Consider the following 8644-nt stretch of genomic DNA (forward strand, 5'->3'; position numbering starts at 1 on the left):
AAGATAAATAACCTTGGGTAAAAGGGTTATATGGGTAACAGACACTTGGGAGAATTTTGAAACATTATTAGTCTCCTTAAAAGTATCGCCAGCTTTAAGCCAGTCATGAAATTCTACAGCAGTTTTTTTTTTACAATGTCTGCCTGATTGATAGCTCTGTGACAGTGAGTATATACTGATGTTATCAAGCCCTTTCCAAAAATCCTCCACTGCAACTTTACCAATTTTGATGCAACAGAACTGAAGCATATACCACATCTATAGTAGTAGGAGACGCCTTCTTTGGTAAGTCTGTTATGCTCAGCAAGAAAAATTTTAAGGGCTGAAGGGAGGGTCACATTATCAAATTAAGAAATGTGTTTAACATAAGAGCAAACTATCATTGTGATATACTGCATACTGACCAACTTCCTTGCATACATTAACACATGCAAACTATAAATCTGCACATGAATGACTACTAAATTGAGAACTGATGTATTAAATTAAGAGCTAAATTATTATAATGTGAAAATTAAATTTGCTTCCTTAAGTTAACCTACTTGGATATTCTTATTATTCATTAGTCTTTAAATTTTAAAAACTCATTAAATTGTAAATAAATACACAAAAAAATTGTTTATGTTTATGACACAACATATATTACACAAATTTACGTTAAAAATGTATATAACACAGGAAAAACAACAAGACAAACTAGACTTACCTTTACAATTATTACCACCTTTTAAAGTTGCCCAAATGGTAAAGGGGGTCTAAATCCTGTCAAGGGTATCACTTTAGCTTTTTAGAATATATGTTATCTTCTCCATGGCATTGCAGTGCCTCATTTTCTTAATCTATTGGCCCACCTGTGAACTAAAGAGTCTTCCATGATAAGGCAATCAATTGCTTTGCCTGGAGTAAACACATTACCATAAGTATTTGCTTAGATAGGACTAGGGTGACTGGATATATCCCTAAAGTAAACACTGTAGGGTGGCTTTACTTCCAGTATTTTGTGCATCATTTATATTGTATATTATGTAATCATAATCTTCTTTTTGTGGCTGGTGTATATACACATATTACATCCTGTAACCTAACTTACATGTATAGCTTTTACTACAACACTTTGCAGAGACTGACTGTTCCTTTTCAGAAAAAGGTGGCTGACTTTATAAATGCCTATGAAATGCTGTTTTAAAGCTTCTTGCCTGTTTTTTTTCCCAAACAAATGGCTAATTACATGTTCATATTTGGTTATTTATGCAACATCAATTTTTTTTTTATCTTCAAATATGTTTCCCATCTTAGTTAGACCTTTAGTGGACAAAGACTGAAGCCTCAGTCTATTGTTCCATGTTTTAACTGATTTAACTGTTTCTATATAGAAGTACTTTAATTTATTTGTAACATCTATAGGGACGAGAAAATTGCATATGCAGCAGTGACAGAGATGAACGCAGTGTTAATGTGATGCTTCAGGATGCTGTAGATGGCAGTGTAGCACTGATTTCCAGCACCTTTGTGTGTGTGTGTGTGTGTGTGCGTGCGTGCGTGCGTGCGTGCATGTGTGTGTGTGTAAAATCCTATCCAAGCCACTGATAGCTAAGATAATTCCTTCTGATGGAAAAATCCCATGAATTCCAGAAATAGCAACCGCCTATGTTAACATATTGAGCTCACTTTTACATAAATGTGCAAATATAAAGCACTTGTTCACCTGAATCCTGTACCATCAAACAGAATTATTTAATCAAATTAAGAGCTTTGATCAAAACCTAAGAGAAATACAGGATTATTTGCACATGTGAATGTCATCGAGGACCTTTGATAGAAACTGCAGATCCCTCTTCTTCCGCTACATGGAGTTGTCAGGAAAACAAGCCAGCTCTTTGAGCAAGAATAAACCTAGTTCTGCATTAATTTGCATTCATGTTTCCAGTAAATAAATTCCTCTGTAATCCACACACAGAGGCACCACTGTGAAGAAGCAGAGTATGCACAACACTGGCCACAAGCAGAGAGAAGGGTACAGGAAAGGGATGAAACATAGAATAAAGGAGTAGATTTGAACCAAATTGGCAGCGGAAATAGTAAATTTAGCAAATACAGTATTGATGAGAAGAAGGTTGGAAGAATGTTGCCAGGAAGGGCTTTGACACATACCGTAGTGTTGCAAAAAAAGAGGAGGAAAGAGAGGAATGACTTTATGTTGAAAGAAGGAGACGGATATGACCCAGCGGTTAGTCATGTCCCCTGTGGGGCCCTGGGGGGCCTGCAGCGTCTCTTGCTTGTGTACTCTCTTGCTGTCAGGCCGCTTGCACTGTTGTCCTCTGCTCTCCTTCAACATCTGGAGTCTGTTTAGCCTCATGAGCTCTGCAGCCCCCACCATGACACCTCTGCTAAAAATGCCTGATATGAGGATTTTTTTCCCAAAGGTTAGATCAATAAACACCCATGTTCTGATTAATTTCACAATGTATATGTCTTCATTTTTACTCACCATTGTGTTATTCACTACTTATCATATTTCCACAAATCAACAAACCTATTCCCTCCAGCCTCCAACTGTTAAATCATGGCTGACTAAATGCTTTGACATTTTCATTAGAAGAAAATTTGTTGCTGCAATGGAAAACACTTCCAGTTAGATGTGTGTCACTGTCGGATGCTTTGATGATCTCCGGTCAATTACCTGCAAGACTCCACTGTTTGTAGATGCAGTGACACTGAAACTGTTTCTGGTTGTTCCTGCTGGGTGACAACATGAGTCATGTTTAACTGTGAGGTTTTACATAAGCTGTAAACCACAGCCTATTTGTTGTTATGCATGTGTGTGTGTTTACATGGAACTGTCTCAGCCCCCCCGTAGCCACAGGGTTAGAGGTTAGCAGACACCTCTGTGAAAGTGTTTAAAATCAGGACCACAATGACAGATTTTCATGCTGGTCAATCAGCAGATGAGCACACCATTCGTTTTCTGCAGTCAGTGAGATGACCTCTGTGTCCGCGCCCGGGCCATTTCCCTATGCCTGCTCGTGGGAAACAGGGCTGCTACGAGCTAGAGTGGGATGGGGGTTCAGGGGGGTCTGTTCTTTTCAAGGCAGAGATATATAGACAGGGCATGAAGGTGTGGGAGGTGATACAGCTTGGAGCGTAGTTTCTCGGTTTTGGGGCCCTGACAACTGTTAAATGTATAATTAAGTTCATATGAGGCATATGTGTGTCGTGTGTGTGAGCTGAAATGCCTGATAGGTTATGCTTTGAGTTGAGATGTGTTTTGTGTCAGCCAGTGAAAAAAATGGGTATACAACCCACTAAGTATCCCTTGGGTATACTTTTTTTTTCCATGCAGCTGCACTTTGTGTGTACAAACTGAGGTTTGAATGTGGGGGTCCACATGGGAGAGGGCGGGAGTTCCTGGGCACTGAGCCTTTAACAGTAAAATATTTCAGAGGTTGTCCAGCAGCAGCCTAATGACTTCAGCAGACAGAGCCTGGATTTTGGCTTTTCCCGAATGCCGACACCAAAAGCCATAAAACACTGCGTGTTTGGAATGCAAAACATGGATCCTGTGGAAGAGAACAGCAACTCAGATCACACACAAACCAGAAAACTTGTTGGCTCACACAACAAAGTGTGTAAAGCTATTTTAATACATTACATGCTGTGATTTAGAGTAGCTAACTTTGCTATCTGTTTGTACAGCCTCAGAATACAAACTTATCTGTGCATGAAATCAATTCAAATTGAGTTTTGCCAGGATGCAGGCTGGTAAGCATCCAGCTCCAGAAGGTCAGATTACTGAATGATTCATAGACTGGTATAAGTGACCGTGTTTACAGGAGGTCATACCAACAGACCGGTCCTCCTGACCTTTAACCCAAACCTAAAATATAGCGAGTTTGAAACACCCAAGAAACCAGGATCATTAACACCTCAAGAACTACGAAGGAAAGAGGGTGAAATAAGTTTTTGTCTTAATGCACACTGAAAGAAATGTCTAATCTACCTAGAAATATAGAAAATTTAGGGATGTGATTCTAAATTTTAGGAAAGTGAAAAGAATTTAGAAACGATTAGGATTTTATGAATCAAGTCACGCTCAACAGAGCCAAAAAACGCAATGCCCGGAAATTGTTTTAGCCCTCCAACAAACCATGTCAAATTCCCTTGAATGCTTCCTTATAGTCCCTTATCTTGGCCCACCTCCTTCACACAGGGCTGAGGTGGAGTTAGGTTACTAAGCTGACCTCCCACATGGAGCCAGCAGACAGCAGAAGCGGTGGTTTGATGAGTTTTACATATACAGCTAAAGAACTACTAAATAACAGGTAAACATAAGTTGTATTTCAGAATCTGATCACTTTTATTGACTGAGAATATCATCCAATTCCTCCTGGTTGCATTTATTAAAAGGTGCAGAAAAGTCATTACCACCTGAAGATGAGTTTTTCTGCAAGACTGATGGCTTTAATCTCCCTGCAGGCCAAATGACAGGTCAGGCCGATCGAAGAAATGACAGGGATTTTTCTGAGTGCCACCCTCAGGTCATTGTCATTTGTAGCTGGTCCCCATCCACAGTAATAGGTCACCTCCCCAGGAGCTGCCACAGGCTAACACCATGGAAACCAGATGGCTGCAGGGGGGATTAGACATGATGAGCTGCAACCCCTGAAATAAATATAACGGTTATGAGAAAGTAGCCTGTTATTGACACAGGGAGAATAGTTGTCCTGGGATCAGGTGAGAGGACAGACTCATCAAAACTGAGTGTGGCTTGGTTGTTTTGTTTTGGAGTGCATCTGAAAAGATTTGTGATGAGTTCAACAGAAAACCACACAATTAGAGATCAGGCTAAAAAGTTTTATTTTCATGGCTTGATTATAACTAAAGATTAAAAAAGAAACAAGTTTAGGTAGTAAAATCTGTCATGTGTTAGATGCCTTTTGTTTTTGTTTTAAATTCATTAGGGGAGCATTCATATCTTTTTCACAACAATCAACAGTGTAAAAGGAAAGTAATGACCCCTACTTCCACTTCACAATAAAACTATGTATTACTAAATTTTACATGATTAGATAATTTTTTAAAATCAGTGCATGATGTTTGTAGAATCAGTTTGAACTAGCTAATAGAGTAAAGTTCACTGGCTTGGTCTAGTGCTTGAGCCCCTCTAAATAAATCTGACATGGCATGAGATAACGAATGTGTTTGCAAAGAAAAGAATCTGCTGAAAAATGTAAATGAGCTCTTTTGGAAGGAGCAATAAATCATAAACACAAGTACAGTAAAATGAATAATATTCCTATCAAATGTATTGTAACAGAAGTATAAAGAAGCAGAAAGTAGTACATCTGAAGTGCTGAACTAACAGTATTTCAGTGAATGCAATTAGTTGGTTTTCACAAAGAGACAAATATGACAATAACTACATATGAAACATATATAATTATACTTACATGACTATGATGATAAAGTTATTCAGTTCTAAAACTCATTTAAATTATTTATTAAAACAGAAAAATATAGCTTGAATTTAGCATCACTCTTTTGATGCACAACAGCAGCCACACCAAAGAGGGAGGACTGGGGGAGTGCGTTTGTTTGACGTATTAGTGATTAAGTATGTATGACGCAGCACAGCGTGAGTTTCTGCCTGAACTAGCTCGTAAGTTTTATTTGATTTTGTGCTTCTATAATGGCACCAAAGATAACATATACTAAATATTTGCTTTGAACTAAATAACACCTTGAGAGGGACCAGGTGCTCAGCAGCATCTCAAGTGGTACTTGAGATGCTGCTTCTACATGCTGCTTCCTCGGGACTCAGGATTTATCTGTAGGCAACTGTAAGGTGCCCATTGATAAACCCTCCTTTGGACTGATGTCTTCCTGTAGTTGAAGGATTCATTTGTGGTAGTTGTTATCCAAAGAACTCATTACAGATTGTGAGTGAAAAAAGTGATCTTAAATATAAGCTAAAAATGTCCTTTAAAAACAGATCATTCTTTTAGTAACAAATAATTAGTTACTTGTTATTGCCTGTTATATTTGCTTATATATGTTTGGATGCATTTTCCTCTGAGTTCTGTGAAAGTATAAATGGATTATTAGCCTTAAACATGTATTACTTTCACATTTGCCATTCAAAGATCAGCATCCACTGCACTATCAGTGGATAACACAATCAAGAGTTCTTATTCAAAATATATTTAGATTTTTTTCATGCAGCTTCCTACCTGATACTAAAGAAAAGTATGAGCTTCATGTTTCTTTGTGTCTAACTTAAAGCAACAGAGTAACATCCTCAGTTTTATCCTGGATCTAATACCTTTTGTCTGTTTTGCCCTGTGGACTTTTCAAATGTTGTGTTTCCAAATTAACTCACTGAAAAAAAGTTTGTTTTGCTTACAAAAACTTTGGTATTAGAAAGTGCTGTGTGAAAATACAATATTGTGCTGATGTGCAGATCAGGTTGACAGCTTCACAATCGCTGTTTTTTTTGAGGGACCTGCTGAATGATATTCCCCTAAGGGACAGCCCCCAACCCCAGGTAAGAAAAAAAGACATCACATTGTCATTGGGCTGGTAAATTAAACTTTTTGGGTTCCTTTTAAGAAACAATTTAACGACTCACCGACCACACTCCGCACAAAGTCAACAGAGGTGCTGCAGCTGAAGTCTCCCTTCTGTAAACAAGTGAGGAAAATGCCACGTGAAACTGTTGCACAAAAAATATACTATCATTCAGGGCAAAATACATAACTGTAGCTAGACATTGCAGGCTGTGAGTGAAGTCTGGCTGCATCACATTGTTTATAGATAGGCCAAATAAGGGTTTGTGATGTTCCTGTCTTTCCACACAAAAAAGGTAGAGGGCAGTGTTTGTCTTTTCATGTAGAGATGGTCTCAAGAAACAGATCTGGAAGAGTCAGTTTATCAGCAACATATGAAAGACTAAAGCCTTAAAAAACAAGTACACTGGCTTTCATATTCAAAGATGCAACAGAAGCACCATGCAAAACTATATCACACCCAAGAACAACAATAATGTAACCTTTCACTCGTCTCTCTCCTGCACAGAGCTTGATGAAGTTTCTACATTCACATTGTGGTTTGAATCTCAATAGCACTTTGTTGATCCTAAAAAAGATTACTTACCGTAATTGCTGCTCTTATACTTTTGTCTCCTTTGAAGAGACACATTAAGAGAGTCTTGAGAATGGTTTCGAGTGCATCTGTCTCTCTTGAGAAGTTAAGAGTGGTGTGGTTTTTGTAAGCTGCCTCATTTACCCTGAGAGTCCGTGTCTCCAGCAAGCGCTCAGTTTTTTCGATGAGAACAGTGCTGGGAAACCGGAGACTCTAGAACTATCATGGAAATAAATGAGGTTTGTTTGACTGTCAGAACCATGTTGACTGTGTCAGAGCCAGATTAAATGTGGTCAGATATACAGCTGGCAAAAAGAAAGACATGCTTGTCTGAAGTAGAAGCGTTTTAGAAAAACTCCATTTTTATCGTTTCATTTGGGTACGCAAATGAAATGTTATTGCTGTTTTAAATCCTCCTTCCAATTTCCATAAAGAGTAGGTAACCTAGCTCTGTGTTAACTCATGTAAATGATCTTAAATGACAGCCGAATCCCTCTGCTCAGTGAACGAATTAGCAATTGAATCTCCCTCCGTCTGCAACCTTGCATTTTTCTCAAGACAAATGTGTGAAGTGTCTGCCTGTTTTCCTGCTGTAGGTGGGTAAGATTACTGCTGTCTTCGCTGGATAGCTAGTCTTTTGATGTATCAGCAAGACGTCCAGAAGAAGTCAACTGAGTGATTTATGAAGGTGCAGGAACACACACACTCTCACACATTCATGGCCTCCCCACAGAGAGTCTCAGTAGTAGACAGGACGCGGGCCAGGCCTGTGTTGTCGGATGGGGCAGACTAAACAGTAAACAGACACCTCACAGGGCACGGTCAAAGTTTACAGAATTGCCCAGCTGAATTGCCAAAGACTCAAACAAAATCTCACAATTTCCAATGTGGCCACATCACAATCATTCATATTCACAGAAAGAAGGGGACAATTGTCTTTGAAATATATCCCCATTGTTATTGATAAACATTTGGACTGTAATTACACAGACATGTGTCATACAGGAGTGAAGTCATAAACTGAAAGGCCATCCGACAGAATCTATAAGACCTATGCGTAATTGTATTTATTGTATCTGCGTAATTCTTCTGTGTGAGATCTGTCAGAGGAGTCTTTGTGGCAGAGGCTGTATAATAGGAGGATCTGGCTTTATAATGGGACCCTCTCTATGGGCCCTGGCATACTGCCAGTAACCCCAAAATGCCTCTTATTGGCTGTTGGTTTAGCCGTTGATCCCTGGAAGTGGCAGTCGAGGATAGCGGCCATACTGGTGCTCATATAAATCAAGATATGACTGTTTTTACTGTGGTTGCTTTCTTCATCTTTACAATCTCTGACAAAGCTGAGAAGCTTCTTACCCAGGCTCAAAATAGCCTTCTGTCTTCAGACAAGCCTGTAAGCCAGCAGGCCACAATACAGATCAACATCTTTAGTGTTTCTTTAGCCTCTTTAATGTTAGTTTCACTGTGCTGCACATATAAACAAAGTTCCCTACAACATCCCTCC

At 39.0% G+C, this 8644-nt stretch overlaps 1 long non-coding RNA gene across 1 annotated transcript; it reads right to left on the reverse strand.

Moving 5' to 3' along the window:
* Window positions 1-4127: 4127 nt before the first annotated feature.
* LOC106097130 (uncharacterized) lies at window positions 4128-7353 on the reverse strand. The gene is made up of 3 exons (XR_001223456.2): window positions 7150-7353; window positions 6626-6677; window positions 4128-4659 (listed from the first exon to the last, which is right to left on the reverse strand). It is a non-coding gene; the product is annotated as an uncharacterized LOC106097130 (long non-coding RNA).
* Between the last annotated feature and the right edge of the window lie 1291 nt (window positions 7354-8644).

The sequence above is a fragment of the Oreochromis niloticus genome, linkage group LG23 (assembly GCF_001858045.2).
Source record: "Oreochromis niloticus isolate F11D_XX linkage group LG23, O_niloticus_UMD_NMBU, whole genome shotgun sequence".
In the NCBI taxonomy this organism is placed as follows: domain Eukaryota; kingdom Metazoa; phylum Chordata; class Actinopteri; order Cichliformes; family Cichlidae; genus Oreochromis; species Oreochromis niloticus.